The sequence below is a fragment of the Muntiacus reevesi genome, chromosome 4 (genome assembly GCF_963930625.1).
Source record: "Muntiacus reevesi chromosome 4, mMunRee1.1, whole genome shotgun sequence".
NCBI lineage: Eukaryota > Metazoa > Chordata > Mammalia > Artiodactyla > Cervidae > Muntiacus > Muntiacus reevesi.
In genome coordinates, this window is record NC_089252.1 from 2,220,683 (window position 1) to 2,239,094 (window position 18,412).

Sequence of the window (18,412 nt, forward strand, 5' to 3'; positions counted from 1 at the left end):
GGGGCTCGACATATTTATATAAAACGTGTGTAGCTTATCTCCCTTTCCTAAAAAACTATTCTCACAAGTAAACCACCAACCTTGTTTTTCAAAATAAGGGCAATTGCCTTTTTTACCAATGGCAGCTGAGCAGGAACCGCAGGTTTCTGGGGTTGGCTGACTCGAGTTCCAGGTACATGCTGTCTCTGGTTCACTTCCTCCTCTGATAGGCGTGAAGGCAGGGGGACAATTCATTACAGATGATGAAGTGAATTCAGATTAGAGAAAAAAACACTACCTCCACAGGGAATAACCACGAGCCCCCACCTTCCTACGTGTGATTCTTTTACATTTAAATATGTTTAGCAATATCTCTTGTGCATTTAAAACAATACTTCAACTTTTCCCAGGAAACCTGGAAATTCATTTTTGTATTGTTGACACTGAAATTTCAAGCATACCTCTGCCTATGAGAAACATCAAATAAACACGCACTTAATAAACTGTGCTGTGTCTCAGTATTGAAATCACAAAGTATTTCTTTTCATTTATTTATTCTTCTTCTCCCAACACTTTTGTATGCTCCTATCACTTTTCTCTCTTTAAAAGACAAATACAACCACTGGTATTTTGAAATTGCTAAGTAAAGCTTGCTCAATGTTAGATTTTCATGAAAATTGAAACCAAGGTTATTAAGGTCTGGAACAGACACATTGCGGCTAATACAATCAGATGAAAATCAGAGAGCTGTTGAAAGAAGAGATCATTGACTGGCGTTGGTGACCAAGAAGCTTATTTTCTAATAAGCAGGAGGTGTTTTGAATGACCCATTTCTGCCAACCTGAGAATTAATTCGATTTTACTAGTACGTCAAAGGGATGCTCTCCACCAGCACAGAACAGGCAGCCGTCGGTTCTGTAGCAGCAATGACGATCACAGCCGGCAACCAGCCCTGCTGGCCTGAGCCTCACCCAAGGGCTTCCTCAGCAAGTCGCAGGCAGCAGCCGGACTGATGGGAGCAGAGCTGAGCCCCGCCAAAACCATCTTCTCAGATAAAAGGAAGCCAGGTGCCCCTGCCCTCCCCTCTCCTCCACCCATAGGGGCAGCCCTGAACAGTGGTGGGCACGTCATACCCTCACGAGGAAAAGGTTGACAGTATAACCCAGCCAACTGATTGATATGCCGATGTGCTTTTAGACTCAAAATATAACCTACGGGGATGGCAGAAGCCCTAGGTATTGTCAGATGATTATGTTGAAACAGAGCTGTGTGAATTCTAAAAAACTTGGCTGGTGCTCAGCTCTGTCGCTAGCTATGGACAAAACACAACCCAGACAAGCCATTAAAAACACATAAATGTAATGGTTTTGGTACTCATCTTGCATGCTTAGTTAAGAGTGAAAATTCAGCAGACCTCTTAGCAATGCAAACTCCCTGCCACATTTCTGATGGCAGAGGAAGTCCATTTTAGTTTGCATGTCGCCCAAGAAGAAGATTAAAATCCCAATTTTCCCCTCATCAAATTTAGATTGTATATGTTATCAAGGAATCTAATTTTGTTTTCTTTTATATTTCAGAGGACGTGAGAGCCAGCCACCCGCACAGAGAGGCAGCCGGGTCGTGGCCCCTGTCTTGAGGCCCAGTCTTAGAGCGAGGGGTTGGGGGCCCGGCTCACAGGCTAGCCCGCTTCAGAAGTTTGCCGTGAGAATCCATGTGAGGGTTAGGAAGCCCCTCCCAGCATCTCTGGTTCGGATGGGGTCTCAGTGACGGACAGCTCCTTCAGATTCTGAGGAAGAGATTCCTACTTCTGGACTAGGCCCTGTCCCCTGTGGCTCCCCTGGGTCCTGACACGATAGTCAAATTTCTTCTGTGAGGGGCCAGATAGCAGAAATTTCAGGCTTTGTAGGTCGTGTGGTCTCTGTCACAGCTACTCATTTCTGCCCTCCTGGAGTGCAAGCAGACACAGACCAGAGTCCCCAGGCAAGGCGGCCAGGACCCCCAAACCTCTGAAGTGGGCTAGGCTGTGAGCCAGGTGAATCTGCTCTTCCGAGGGTGGCTGGTGAGCCAGGCTTGGCTGAAGGGCCCTCGCAGCCCACCCTGCTCAGGAGAATCCATCCCACTGTGTCAGGACTTGAATCAGCCACGTGTCTTGATTTTTGTTTTGGAAAACATGATCCCAGAATTACAGAACCAATGATTTTCACAGTCATCCTCACCTTGGAATTTTTTTTTCATAAGTAAAATTTGAACATCCTATATACTCTTGGAGGTAAGGAAAACATGGAACACTTATTTGGATAAAGAAATGGAAATTCTTATCTTTAAAAATTGTCTGCATGTACAGTGTCTCTTTATCTCTCTCTTTTTTGCTTGGTTTACATTCCAAGTCTCTAGATATGTTAGGTTGAAAATCTAGATTCAAGAATGAGACACCAAAATCAGTAATGGCGAAGGGACGCCTTCCTGTCTGATCACATCAGGATTGCTGATGCCAGGGAGGACCTCATTGGTCTGAGTCCCTTTAGCAGATTAACTGAGGTCACAAAACACAGTGGTGGAGTTTTAGAAACACTCACGTATTTGTCTTTGAAAGCAAAACTGTGTTTGAACAACTCCCTTCATGTGAGAAATTTCAGTTCAAATGCCCAAGATGCAGACCTTCTAAGACCATCCCTATAGGATCAGGCCTATGCACCTGCCTAGCTGAGCGCCGTGCAGCCCTTGCTGAAGAAGCTGTTCTGGAAGCATCCTCACCATCCCCTTCTCTCCTGTATGTCGCTCACCCACCCCCTTTTCTTTGCTCTTCCCAGCCTCTCCTTAGTCTTCCTGGGAATTTGATTAGGGATTCTGCCAGTCTTTTTAACTCTGACTCATTTCTGATTCATACTGAAAATCATCAGAGCTGATAAGTAACAGTTTAAAAATCGTGTCGAAAGGAAGACATTGAAGGAAAAAAATGTACAACATCATGTTCAAAAAACCCATTATTTTTTCTTGGATTGTCACAGGGTATCAATCTGAAGTGTTTAATAGATAGATGGCATACATATAAATGTAGACATATGTATATACTTGTAATAGATTCTGTAATGTGTGTACTTAAGACAAAGGTATTTGCTCTCCTTATCTGCATCCTATTTTATCTTTTAGTTGGAGGCTGTTTTAATAATAGTCGTCTAAACATAAGAAAAGTAAACAAATAGAAAAGCAAATAAATAAAACGTTTTTCAGGGTCAGCTATTTTTCTCATCTTAGTACGTGCAGTACTGTACATTTGCTAGTACTTATTTAATGCTTCTAATTAAGTGGAATGCTTTTGCTAACTCTGAATCTTCATTTACTGTAATTGTGGGCCTAAACACTCCCAGTAGGATTCCTTCCGAGATGGTTTTAAATTCACTGTGATTGTGCACATGGGTGGCTGTAGGAATAACCTGTTTAATTCCTCAGCCATGCAGGCTCGTCACAAAGTTGAGACATTTCCATAAGTGCTCCTTCTCTCTCTGGAGGCAGTTCTTTGACACATCAAATGAACACTCTTCTTCCCCAGTAAACACGAAACACTTGCACTTCAGTCCCTGCGACGCTGTACATCTATGCAGAAACCACTGCGGAGACCAACTAGCATTGCTCGGGTTGCACCCCTCTCATCACCAGAGATGAGAAGGAAACGAGCTTTCTGACCTTCGTGGAGCTCCGCGCCCCCTGATGGGGAAGTGTGCCAGTCCACACAAGTGTTTCTCCAGGACTCACAGTCATTTCCTCTTTACACAGCTCCTGAGGCTCTGCCATTTACATCCAGAGCTAAAGACACCTCATAATTAAAAAATTAATTTTCATAAAGTTTTGTGACCCATTTTGCAATTCTCCTCTAGCTTTGGAGAGTTCTGGGTCTAGGAGTTGACCAACCACTCTCTGCTGGGCGGGAAAGAACTCCTTAGTAGGACTGACCCATCCTGTTAGCCGGCCAAGCTCAGCCTGGTGCGAGAAAGCAAAGATTTCCTCCGTGCAGTACACTGATTAGAAAGTGGAGATAGTCAAGCAGAGAAGTTCTGGGACAGACGGCAAGTGACACTCAAGAAATAGCACACGGCTGGCAATTCCTGCATTCTGGGAGACTTCCCTGGAAGACACCAGGGATGACCCCTCAAAAGCCAGGAGAGCTTTGAAAAGAGAGCAAGAGGGAGAAAAGAGGGGGTAATGGCCCATAGAAGCATGAAAAACAAAGGCTCCACATAAATGGACCCCCATTCAAGAGAAACCGAACGGATAAGTAAATAAATAGGAGATATTTGCAGAAGACTGCCTGAAAGGCCATAAACTAAAATAATAGACATGCTTGTCCCTTGCTGTTAAGTTTGTAGGTGGTTTCTAGTTCTTCATTTGCTTCTGTGCTTTCTCCATTTTCAACAAGAGATGCATTCATTTGATTGTTTTTGTAAGAAAAGATGTGTAAGTAATGTAAAATTCCAATATTTACAACAGTTAGTACTGGTAACAAAAACAGTGAAAAAGATAAAGCATTAAAAAGAAAACAGACAACTCCAAATTTAATCTATTTTATGTAAATGTCACATACATAATTAATTAGTATACAAATCAGTGGACTGGAAGGTAGTTCAATAGCTATTTTGAATCCAATTAGTTATCTTTGTGAAAAAAAGTTAAATCTTTACCTTGCATCGTCCTCTAAAATAATGTCCTTGCAGATTAAAAATTAAAGCTGAGAACTAACATTATGCAGGAAAAAAAGGAAATATCTGATGCACAGATAAATAGGGAAAAGTTTTAAATGCATAATGGGGAAGGGAGTATAAAAGCAAATAAGATAAGTTCCCACAGCGTAGTCAATTTAAAATCCTGTCTTCAAGCATAAATAAACTGTGAACTTTTCCAAGGGAAAGTTGTATGTGCTCAATCATATCTGACTCTTTGTGACCTCATGGACTGTAGCCCATCAGGCTCCTCTGTCCATGGAATTTTCCATGCAAGAGTACTGGAGTGGGCTGCCATTTCCTCCTCCATCTTCCTGACCCAGGGATCGAACCTGTGTCTCTTGAGTCTCCTGCATTGGCAGGTAGATTCTTTGCCACCAGCACCACGTGGGAAGAAATTAGGGAATAGATACAGATTTTAATCTATATGATAGATGAAGGGTTACTATTTACACATTTTTGGAAACTAATCATCAGGATAAGAACAAATAACAAAATTAGTAAAAGACACTAAGAGGCAATCAGAGGATGTGACAAAACAGATGTGTGTGTTCTCCATCTTTCCCCATCTTTGTCTTAGTCCCAGTTGTACAGGTAACCATAAGCACTTATCACTTACAGGTTATCTGATGCTCAGTCCTGTAGTCTCCTCCTCTTAGACGGCTGTAGCTCGCTCTGTAGCAGGTGCTAAAAAGGACGAGTTTGTAGTTGTGCAAATTCAAGCCTTATTCTCTAGCTTCATAACTGAGCAGAAGCTTGGCTATTTGCAAAATTCTTGGTTTGCTCTTTTTCCTTAATTTTCCTGAAAATACTGCTCTTTTAATTTTGCTTGCATGTTGCTTTGGAAAGTTTAATGCCAATTTATTTCTCTTGCCTTTGAGGGGTGTTTGACTTTTCTGCTTTGAAGTTCTAGGGAAAATTTTGTCTTCAAAATGTGATATTTTTAACAGGATATGTCTCTAAGAACATCATTCTGGATCAGTTATGTCCAGTACCTGGTGGATCTGGCTATCTTTTGTTGATTTCTAGAATGTTTTCTTCTATCACAGCTGTACAGGTAACTCCTGCCCCAATGTTTGGTTCTTGTTCTTCAGTAGCTTCTCCTTCCCATTTCAACTACTTCCTCTGACTTTTTATTTTTTATTAATACTTCATTTTATTTTTTGTTTATTTTTCTGCCTTTCCTCAATATCACTTACTACATTTTTATTTGAATTTGTTCTTTCTTGTTATGTCGTCCTAAATTAGTCATCATTTCTGAGACTAAATCACTAAATTTGCATTTTTAAAAAGTTCTTGAAAAAAAATAAATTAAATAAATAAATAAAAAGTTCTTGAGTTCAATCAACAGTTTTTCCTTTATTCCCATCATTCATCCATTTTTGTTTTTAATGCTTCGTGTTTTAGTTCATTTATGAAGAAAATACAGCCTATTTGGGGGGTTAGTTATTTAATTTGTGGTAACTGTGTGTGTATTTTTTTTCTTTTTGGAGGGAGGGAATCGGGAGAGGGGATTTTAACCACCTGAGATGCTTTGATTTTCACTGTCTGGGTCCTCCTCGTGGAGATTTGTGCAGCTGGGGAGGGACCTGTGTGTGCGTTCGTGGACCAGGCTTCTGTTTCCGTGTTCAGGGTCCTGGCCTGTGGGCGAGTGTTGGGAGAGCCGAGGGGCCGCGTGTTGGTCGGGCCCGTGTACCCTGTCTTTGGGTCCTGGAGTCCCCCGCTCCCCCTCTCTATTCTGCCACCTCCCCCCCAAGGGCAGCCCCTCAGCGCTTGGCCTCCCCCTCCCACCCCGCCACCGGCAGTCCTCTGCCCCTTTCCCTGGTGCTGGGGTCTTCCAGGACCCTCCCTGTGTCATTTCTTTCTCTAGATTCTCAGGGTGGATTTAGTTCCTGTGTGTCATCATCCTAAGTAGCTTCAATCACGTCTCTGTGCAGCCCCATGGATTGTAGCCCGCCAGTCTCCTCTGTCCATGGGACTCTCCACGCAAGAATACCGGAGTGGGTTGCCATTCCCTTCTCCAGGGGATCTTCCTGACCCAGGGATGGAACCCAAATGTCTCAAGTCTCCTGCATTGGCAGGCAGGTTCTTTACCACTAGCTGTCAGGTGAATTCGGTCCTGTATTTTACTCTTTTGTGGTAGCCATCACACTTTACAACTGAATATTGTTGAGTGTACTTGGTACTTTAATGCCTAGTCTGTAAGTTCCATGAGAATGGAACTCTGTTTTTCTCATCCTTATCTCCTCATTGCCCAAAACATGGTAACAGCTCATTCAGCTTTGTAGAATGAATGAATGGTCAAATGAATGAGTGAGTACCTCTTAGCAGCTCTCGGAAAAGCGATCCTGGGAAAGTCAGCACAATCTCCATGAAGTTATTTTTGGATTAGGTAAAATAAAGCACTCAAAGTGATTCACTCTGCAGACACACAGAGGTCAGGAACACAAAATGCTATGGCAGTTGATTGTCCTGTTTTCAGCCCAGATTTCCTTCCTTCACTGTGCACATTTCAAACCAAATTTGAAATTTTGAATTGAGGTGGGACGTGTACAGAGGACATCAGACACACGAGCCAGTGGACACAACTTCATCACTCCCAGGGTCTCCTCCAGGAGTTCACATGATTTCCTGAGCTCCGGATCCCTGGAGATTGTAAGGTGCCCACTGCGGTATCAGGACAGGCCTCCTATCCCCACACGGAGCCTCTGTGAGGCGGGCCCTGCTCTGGAGCCAGGCTCCCTGCAGATCTCCACAGCCTGTGAGAGTCCAGCTCCTCAACCACCCGTCACTGCTGACGGAGTTCCTCATGGCCTCCACCTCCCGCCAAACATACCCTTCCGGGTTCCTGGTGATGATCAGACGCGACCTTCCTCCTGGCCTTCTGGTTGACCTGCAAGCTGCTTCTGGTTCAGCTCCCCACCACGTTCTCTCTGGAGGTCTGCTGGCTTATCCTCATCCTTCCCCGGGGCTCTAGGGGCTCACTCTTCAGGGGACCAACTCTCCCTGCTTATCTTGGAGGCCTTTGTCCCCCCTTCATCCCCCTCTTTCCCTCTATGGGTCACTCAGTGGTGGCAAGTCAACAGTCCACCGCGCGTCACATCAAAGCAGAAAGGGCATTTCCTCCTGAGAAGTGTTTTCTGCGTGTGCCGCCTCGCCTGTAGCACTTTGTTGCCCTGTTGCTACACAGTCATAAGGTTCTGTCTGCTCACTGGATAATTATATTACATTAATATGGTGTGAATAAATGAAAGCAGTAATTACGCTTTATCCTCTTCTATTTTGCAATTTCCAGTTTGCTTGTTTCAAGAATAAAAAGAAAATTGCCACATTTGAAACAATATTATTTCATTTCTAAACAAGGAACAACACAAGAAGCCCACCCGGGGTGACAGGTTCAAACAGTTCACTCCTCTCCTCTCCAGCTTCCTTTAGAAAAAGATTTCATTTTCCTTATCACTTTGCCAACTTGCACATTGACCAACACTTGGGTTGTTTTTAAAAATAAAGGAAAGAAGGCACCCCTCAATCAGAGGATAACACTTTCTTCTGTTTTTATAACAAAGGACTGAGGCATTTCAAAGTGACTGGCCCCCATGGTACCCTAACTTTCAAACCCAAAGATCCCCATTACTCTCTTGTGAACTGTCCCTTCCCTCTGACTCTATTCAGGAACATGGGCTCTCTCACTGACCCCCAGAGCTCTGGTCTGTCCACCTTTGAGTGTAGATGTGGGTATAATATGGCTAAAACCAATTTTGATGGCTGTTTTGTACACAGAGTAGGGGTTCAGTGACTACTCATGGGCTGGATCTAAAGGCATGTGTAAATTTCTAACAGAAATGTTCCTCTAATTCTAGATGACCCCCAACCGGTGTCAAAATATCTTGAGTTTGAAAATGTATTCTGAAATTTAGCTGAATCTATTATATGTTCACATGTGTTTTCAACTTAAAGATTTTTTTAAAAATTTTAATAATAGTAGTGAAAATATTATATGGTTTGTTTGAAGAAGTTTGTTCTTTTCCAGAAAAGGCACTGATCGATTTTATATTATGAGTAGTTTATTCATGTGTGTGTGTGTGTTGGTCACTCAGTCATGACCGACTCTTTGTGACCCCATGGACTGTAACCCGCCAGGCTCCTCTGTCCATGGAATTCTCCAGGCAAGAATACCAGAGTGAGTTGTCATGCCCTTCTCCAGGGGATCTTCTTGACCCAGGGATTGAACCTGGGTCTCCCACACTGCAGACAGATTCTTTACCATCTGAGCCACGAGGGAAGCCCCTAGTTTATTCATAAAACCAAATCAACAGGAGAATCTTTATGACATAAATAAGAAGAAATGTCCCACTTAAGTCACAGTAAAATAATAAAACTCCAGTCCAATTTTCCACACTTACCCATGATATTTGTGTTTATTGTAAATGAAATTCTCATCAGCATATAGGTAAGGCATTGTCTGAATCATAAACCAGAGGTGTGTGCAGTCTGAGCTCAAGGCACACTCAGGGACGGTGCAGCGCAACATCAGAGAATGTAGCAAGTGGCATTTCCCTGCGGAAAATCTTGGGTTCAGTGCCATTTAAGCACTTTCATCCATTTTTCTCAATGGTAGGATAGAAAGCGTGTTCATTAAGTGAACAAGGAAACCAAGCTGGGAGCAGCAGATAACACCATAGAGAATGGGGACTGATTTGATCATGACCATGAAATTTAACTAAATGGTCAGAAGGAGACTGAGAGTCTGCAGAGGGAAGAGAGGCCAGGCTACCCCACTTAGGTGGCCAGCGGGGCGGGGACGTTTACAAGTGCAGGCCCTCATCTTTCTGCTTTCACCCGGAGGTTCTGCAAACACACAGAGCCCAGCCATCACTTACACTAATGCAGTCGGAGAGTGGGCGAGCCAGGAGACCTCCAGGTGACTCCCACCTGCCAGCCAGGTGACCTCTAGGTGATCCTTACCCATGTCTCTGTTTTGCAAACCTCCGTTTTAGGAACTTACATGATGGATTTGGATTTGGACAGAAAAGGGCCGAGACTACATACTGAAAAGAACACCACAAAGTAGCTGGGAATTAAAAAAGAAAAAAGAAAGAAATGGATTACAAGTTCCTAGAAATTGCAAAATTCATATGGAACAAGCTGTCCAGTGAAAGTCACTCAGTCGTGTCTGACTCTTTGCGACCCATGGAATTCTCCAGGCCAGAATACTGGAGTGAGTAGCCATTCCCTTCTCCAGGGAATCTTCCCAACCCAGAGATCAAACCCAGGTCTCCCGCATTGCAGGCAGATTCTTTACCAGCTGAGCCACAAGGGAAGCCCAAGAATACTGGAGTGGGTAGCCTATCCCTTCTCCAGCGGATCTTCCCGACCCAGGAATCGAACCAGGGTCTCCTGCATTGCAGGCGGATTCTGTACCAACTGAGCTATCAGGGGAGTCCCCTAATATCAGGGAACTCCAACGAAATGTTAATTTCTTACGTTTCCGACTATCATGTTCATAACTTTAAAAAGTTGAGATTCATCATGATATTTTGCCCGTGTCTCACCAGTTTTGCTCTATTCCTGTTGTTACTATTTTTACTATTGATACTTCACTTTTTGGTCAAAAGAAGGCAATGATTGTTCTCCATTGTTTAGATATTACAGGGATGCGGAGAGGCTCTTAAACTAATTTGGCCGTGTCACCAGGGGCAAAACCATCCTTCCTCAGGGACACGACTGCTGTGCCTTCAGGCTGCCTAGCTGTTCAAACTGTCCGTGCCACCCCTCCAAAGAGGGGACACATGGGACTTAAGCCTGAAAGGGCTTCAGTAGAGAGCAGCAGAAACGATTAAAGACACGGAAAATAGCACCTATGAAGGAAGATTAAAGGATCTGTGATTATTTAGCCTGGAGAAGAGCAGCAGACCTAATAACCATCTTCAGGATGCTGAAGGGTTATTATATAGAGGCCGGGGACCAGCTGTCCCCTCTCACACTGAGGACAGAGAAAGAGGAAATGGGCTTACACTTCAATAGGGAGGATTTAGATGAGATATAAAGAGCTTCCTTCCAGTGAGGGCCGTCAGCAAAGAGACCAGTTACCAGTGAAGATGCTCCTTACACTGGGGGAGGGGCGGTTTCTGCCCTGAAGGAGAAGGGCTGCTTGTGGGGTGGTGTGGGGAGGGGTGGGGGGGGGGGACGTGGGGGGGGCACGTGGGGGGGGTGTGGGGGGGGTTCCAGGAAGAGATGACGACCACAGAAACTTTAGTTTTGTAAGATACTATAACATCGTATAAAACTGAGGCTACACTCGTGCGTGCAATGTCTCCAGGGCTGTACTTCCATTTCCACTGATTATTGTCTCAGTTCTTTGAAAGATGCTGTGCAAGTGTGTCTGTATAAAGGTCAAGTATTTCAAAGGACAGTTCAATGAAGAGGGTGCGCTTGCTGGAAGTGACAAGAGTCAGCAGGCTGCTATTTATTCTCTCTCTATTTTCATAGATTATTGTAGCAGCAGCATCAAAAGAATGGAAAGCTGTTTTGAAGAATAGAAAAATTGGAATCAACTCTCTAGCCTCGAGTTCTTTTCAGTGGAAATCATCTTTGATGTTTTAAAAAATAATCTGGTCAGTAGGTCAGTAGGTGTTTTTGTTTGCTGATTGGGGAGAAAAAGAGGGGGAAAAGGTAAAGAGGGAAGTGATTTTTTTTTCTTAAACATTTGAATTTCTACCCTATTTCTACACTCAGAAGCATCTCTCACCTAACTGTCTGGAGGATGGAGGGGCTGGTAGATGGCAGATGGCAGGGGTGGTGGATGGTGGGGTGGGGGTGGTGGATGGTGGGGTGGTGGATGGAGGGGGTGGTGGGTGGTGGGGGTGGTAGATGGCCAGGTGGGGGTGGTGAATGGTGGGGTGGTGGATGGAGGGGGTGTGGATGGTGGGGTGGTGGGTGGCAGGGTGGTGGGTGGTGGGTGGCAGGGTGGTGGATGGAGGGAGTGTGGATGGAGAGGTGGTGGGTGGCGGGGTGGGGGTGGTGGGTGGTGGGGTGTGTGAATGAACAGAGGTCTACTCTGTATGCAGGACTCTGTCTGGGTCAGACATCACATCCTGAACCTTGGTTTTATTAACATCCTGTATTAAGTTACTAGTTGAATGACACTCAGCTGTTTTACAAGAATCAAGTTCATTGCATTGCTGTTGCTGAACTCTTTATTTTGGAAATTTCTTCTGCTTATTTAGGGCTTCCCTCATAGCTCAGTTGGTAAAAAAAATCCGCCTACAATGCAGGAGACCCTGGTTCGATTCCTGGATCAGGAAAATCTCCTGGAGAAGGGAACAGTTACCTCTCCAGTATTCTGGCCTGGAGAATTCCATGGACTGCATAGTTAATGGGTTGCAAAGAGTCAGATACAAGCTAGTGACTTTCACTTTCTGCTTATTTTAGGGGAAAACGTATTTTTCAATCAGTGACACTTTTCTATCTGTCAGCCAGTTCCAACATCCAATTCTGACAACTTGCCATTGGGTCTAAGAGACAACAGGTGCCGCTCCGTGCAGAGGAGAGATGCTTTGCCAGCTGCCAGGGCCGCCTCGAGCCGGAGCACTGCGCAGACCACACTGCCACTTCTCTCTGGTACTTGGATATTGACACCTGACGGTAATTTTAAATTTTCGAGCTTGAGGAGGGGGATTTGGGAATGGCCTCTTTTTTCCATCATTAAGTAAAAACAAAAGTATTTTTACAAAATCCTGAAGAAAAAGAGTGGATTTCCCAGGCGGGTCTAGTAGTAAAGAACCCGCCTGCCAATGCAGGAGATGCAGGAGACACAGGTTCCATCCCTGGGTGGGGAAGGTCCCCTGGAGGAGGACATGCCACCCACCCGTGTTCTTGCCTGGAGAATCCCAGGGACAGAGGGGCCTGACGGGCACGGTCCACGGGTTGCAAAGAGCCAGCCAGGACTGAGCGACTGAGCACACACGCAGAGAAGAGCGCTGCACCAGGTCATGCTTTGTTTTTAGAAACGGTCACAGGGTGGGGCTATTTTGTTCTCAAAACAGATTTTTAGAAAGAAATCCACTTTATAAGTTTGAAGACAAGAGTCAAACCCATTGTCAGCTTTCAGGGTTTAAGGTCTCTCTACTCCTACGAATTCATCACCGTGTGTTCCTTCCACCAAAGGTGTTTAAACAGTTTTTTCTCCTCCGACAGTCCCTGCACCTCTGGACATCGAGTCAGCTGCTCCTTTTAGTGGAGGCCGTTTCTAATTAAACACACCCCTCTAAAGATGCTGAGGGGCTTCAGGGAGGGGCTTAGTGCTTTCATGAGGAGAGGGGCTGGTCTGATGTTACTAAGTAGCTGCCCATTACAATAACAGTGGTGAATAACACCACAAGGTTATTTTCTTTAAAAACACCACTCTTTCGGTAGTAAAAATATGCTTGAAACATGCATCCAACTCCAGATAAAAATTAAGCCTTTAAAGAAATCCACTATGCCTGTTTATATCCAAGTAAAAGTTCTACATTTGATATTAAAATTTCACCATCCATGATCTTCTGCCTGATCATCACAAACTATAATTAAATGTCATCAAATGTTCAAATAGTTTTGATAAAAAGGAAATAATATGCATAATGCTTTAAAAGAACTCACTAGAGTTTAAAATAACCTCAAGCAAGGATTCTTGGATGGTCAGGATGGGACCGTGATTCTGGTTAGCCTGCATCTCTCACTGCAGTAAAGTAGCAGAATGCCCGGAAGCATTCCAGAATGCCCTGGAAAGCAGGCATTTTGGATTCTAGTATACATGCGTCGTTGGGGATATTTGTAATCTGGGTACTCACTGTGCTGAGTCCCTCAGTCGTGTCTGACTCTTTGTGACCCCATGGACTGTAGCCCGCCAGGCTCCTCTATCCATGGGATTCTCCAGGCAAGAACACTGGGGTGGGTTGCATGTCCTCCTCCAGGAGTTCTTCCCGACTCAGGGACTAACCCAAGTCTCTGGCATCTCCTTGCATCTTGCAGGGGGATTCTTTACCACTAGCGCCACCTGGGAAGGCCAAGGTACTCACATATGAGGCTAATGGCAAGACAAATAATAGAAGCTATCTCTTAAAGTATGAAATAAAGATTTCTGCTGTGTCTCTGCAAAGAGCTCAGATCAGAAGGCACCTGCCCGTCTCCCCAGGCCCGTCTCCCTCAGAGCGGTGAGGCCCCGCCCTGCCCCTCTGGCACCTGGTTCTGCCAGTTGCCTCCTCCTCTGGCTCCGGCTGACTCATTGGCCATCACGTCTGCCCTTCAGGCTCTCTCTGCTTTGTAGGGCATCAAACACAGAAAGTGACCTTTCAGCCCCTCTGGTTACTGCCTATGTCTTCTCCTCACTGGACTGAGTCTCCTTGAGCCTGTGGTCCACACTGGCAGTCAGCAACGCCAGGGGCTCTGCCAGCCTCCTCCTCGCCTCATCCCCCCGCATCCACTCTCAGTCCAGATCGCACTGCACGGACCTCACCTCGCGATTGCCCTGGAACTGCTTTGGTCAACCACGCATGACATCCCATCCTCGTGAGCTCCCCATGGGACTCGTTTCTGCACTTCCTAGACTCTGGGTGTCTAATAGTGCTGACCCTCCCTCCCGAGCTCTGCATCCTAGGGTTCAGGGTTGAGGCCGGGGGGAGCTCCCCCTGCAGCCTCCTCCTCCTGGTTAGAAAGGAGGCCCTGGGCGCAGTGCACACTTCCTGCTGCCACCGGCGTCCTGCAGGGAAGCCCTGCACCAGCTTGGACGTCCCCCCTCTCGGAACCGGGACTCAGAACGCCAGAGTCCCACCGAGCACGGCATCACTCCATGTGCGGACCATTTGGCTGGCCAGTCAGTATCTTCCAGGAGTCTGCACTGGAAGACTGCACCCCAGGCATGCTCTACTCCATCTTTCCTGGGCTGGTCTCCCCAGGAAAGGGGTCAGACACTCTTCTGAGGCAAAAGCCCTTTCCTGGAGGAGGGGATTGGGGGTGTTTTGCAGTTTCATCTTTCTCTCCTCCTTTCTTTATACTGGACGAGTGACCTCGCCAGTGCAGGATATTGAGATCAGATCTTAAGCTGTGAAAGCTTAAGTGAAAGTCGCTCAATCGTGTCCAACTCTTTGTGACCCCATATACAGCCCATGGAATTCTCCAGGTCAGAATACTGGAATGGGTAGCCTATCCCTTCTCCAGGGCATCTTCCCAACCCAGGGATTGAACCCAGGTTTTCTGTATTGCAGGCAGACTCTTTACCAGCTGAGCCACCAGGGAAGCCCAAGAATACTGGAGTGGGTAGCCTACGCCTTCTCTAGGGGATCTTCCTGACCCAGGAATTGAACCAGGGTGTCCCACATTGCAGGCAGATTCACCAGGGAAGCCGTGCTCACAAGAAACATGGATCATCAGAAGGTTACTGAGTACACTGTTGGTTACATGAGCGATAACAGGTTTTACAGGTCAGTAATTCTGACGAGCAGGGGCTGGGGGTACTGGGGGGATGCAGCACATGGGCCGCAGCCATCATGTTGACCACCGTCTCCCTCCCATGTGTCAGAAGTTCCCTGCCATGGGGTCTCTGAGGAAGGGACGGCTGCCTCTCGTGATGGTAATGTGCGCCTGGTCATCCTGGCCGGGAGGTGCTGTCTGCAGCCAGAAGCCTGAGGACATGGAGTGACTGGAGGAAGCAAGAACAGGAGCTGACCCTTCAGCAGGAACAGCCTCGGCTCAGGGGCGGGTGACCCCCGACGGCTTGTGGGAGCGGCCCGTGTCTCCATCAAGCTGCGCCAGGGCGTCTCAGGGCAGCTTCCTCGTGGTCCTGAGCTGTCTTCCTGGCCCTTCTGCAGAGCCTGTGCCCAGCCAGGCCCTTTCCAGGCTCTGGACTCGCTGAGCCTGAGGGTCTCTTGCTTGTCCTGCGGGGTTCCTCCCTCTGCTGTGTCTCAGCTCTGTCCAAGACTCTGTTTCACCCCTTTTTTTTAAGCCTTTTGTCATGAATTGAAGAAGATTTTATCCATACAACAAATGGATGTATCCAATTTGAGAATGAAAAAGCTGAGTGGCGGTAGTGAGGTCTGGTGGAATTACTGATGAACAAAATCAAAATCCCAAATCATCATGATAAGTAAAACAACAGGACCAAATAAATGACATTAAGTGAAAACTCCACATTTAGATGAAACAAAAGATAGGAAAGACAGCCTGATCGTAAGTGTTTAACAACTGGTTTTGCAAAACTAAAAACAAAAACCCAATATGTGGTGTTTGCCAGTTTCCTACTGTGGCCGATTTCAGGCTACCAACGGGATGCCCACTGGCTCACAAATTCCTGAAAATCTCACAGTTGGCTCCCGGGCTCTGAAGAGCGCCAGCTCCAGCCTGCTGCCCACCATTATCCTGTTTGTCCCAAAAGGTTCAGAAGCGCAGCATGTTTTAATTTGTCTTAATCTCCAGGAGCGCAGCACCAGGAGGTTGGGGGGGTGGGGAGGATGGGGAGGGGCGTCCTTGGCTCAGCCACTGGCATGGGGCTACCTTCCGAGGGCTGGGGGTGGGGGATTAAGTCATCATCCCACCCAGCTTTGGCAAAAGGAAAATCCCATCGGAGGTATTGTTTTCAAGGGAAGGCATTTTATTTAAAGAGGAGGAATATAAAACATAGGGCTTTCAGAGCCCCTGAAGGCAGCTGGGAGCAGTGGGCAGCAGGAAGGAAGAGGGTGGGGGCTGCATGGTCCTGGGGGTGGGGGCTGCTTGGCCCTGGGTGGGGGGCTACAAGGTGGGGGATGGGGTGCGGGAGTATAAGGCCCGGGAGTGGGGCCACGTGGCCCTAGGGGCTGGGCTGCAGGGCCCAGGGGTTGATGGGGGCTGCAGCATGCAGCTGGAGAGGCGGTGTCACGTCTGAGCAGACAGGGTCAGCCCCAGGCCTGATCAGCGGCCCGCAGGCCCAGCCCACCTGGCCTGTGAGGGCGGACAGCTCCCCACGTCCCTCAGACACGCCCCAACTCCATCGGTGGCCGGGACAGCGCGGGCCCCACCCTCTCGGGGACGCTGAGCGCAGGCCGCTCTGACACGAGCCCCCTGGGGACGGCACCTCCTCCCGCAACATGCCTGGGCGCTTCCCTTTCATCCCCCTGAGGCTCCTCTCACCCCTGGCTGCCCCTCTGTCACCACCTTCTCTTCCTTGTCCCTGCTGGCCTTTTAGCGCGCTATCCATAGCTTCTTGATCCCTGGGTGAAGCTCAGTGATGTCCTACAACCTCATGACCCCTGAACTCCTGTCCACAGCCCAGAACTGCCTCTCTCACCCCAGGTCCATCCACACGATGTTGCAGCTGCCGTGTGTGTACTTCCCACACGCACCCCAAATCTCAGGCCTCCTCCCCGACTCCCCATCACTTTCCTCCTCCCAGCTCCTCCTAGGTCCCTCCAACCCTTCTTCCCTTCCTCCCGGCCCTCCAACCCTGGGCCTCTGGTTTCTGGAAACTATACACCTGGGATCCCCTGAGGACTCACCCATCTCGGGGTGTCCTCACCCGTCTCGGGGTGTCCTCTGATGCTTCTGTCATCAGCAGGGATGCCCTCTACATGCCCTCAAAGGAGGCAGGGAGTGGCTAGAGGATCCACAAAAAGGCAGATGCGTAGTCAATGATCCGTTATTTCTCCCTAAACAATCTCTTGAAGTCTCATCAGAAGCAAACATTTTGAGACACAAATCCAGATTTTGTTGACAGAAGAAAATGCGCTTAAACTGTAAATGTGGCTCACCAGTGGGGCAGGGCAGGCAGTGTTTGTCAGAACAAGTGAGCAGGAGGCGAACGCTTAGAACTGGTGCCCTGAGGCCCAGGGAAGGGAAGCCGGTGGGAGGGTTTCCAGTAACGGTGGAGAAGGAGGCTGGAGGCGGGGGAACGGCTGAGAAGGGCTGGAGGGGCTGGGTGGCCTCCATCTGGGCACTCACCATCCATCACCTGCACCGGAGCTCAAGATGCCTGCAGGACGGCTGGACAGATGAGGAAGCTTTGCCCCAGGTAGGGTTCCCGCTAAGTGCTGTCTCCCTGTGCCCCGGGCATCACACATCCAGCAGAGAGGTCATGTCCCTGAGGCAGGGCTGCCTTGTCAGTCATCAGAACACTGCCCCGGCATGCCTTCCATGGTCCAGGTTACTTACGACCCCCGAACTAGAATTGGCAGTTCTGCAGAAAGGAAGGCTGCCACCAGTACCTGAGCTCAGGTGGGTCGAGAGCAGTGAAGCAGCCTCACTCCTGGCCAGGGGTGGGCGCCAAGCCCTGGGCTCCAGAGCTGTGGATGGGCCCCGCGCCCCTCTGTCCAAACCCCCTACCTAAGTGAGGAACTCAGTCATACTGGGAACCTCCTTCTGCACCACCCCCCCCACATGTAACCAGCAGATTTGAGCAAAACCCCAGTAGAACAGGAAAAATAACCCTGCAGAAGCTCCAGAAATTAAATTATCATTGGAACTGCAAATTTAGGCCTGGAGCTGGCTGCTGAGATGCAAGACGTAACTGCAACTCAGACTCTCCTAATGTAAGGGACACTCGAAAGTCACAACACGCATGAGAAGCACTCAGCTGCCCCCTCCGCTGAGATGGTCCCACAGCGGGGTGTCTGGGGGGAAATTTAAAGGAGTTGCTATAAAAATAATTCAACAACTGATTACAAATTGTCTTAAACAAACGGAAACCTATCAGCAATGAGGTATCAGTTTTT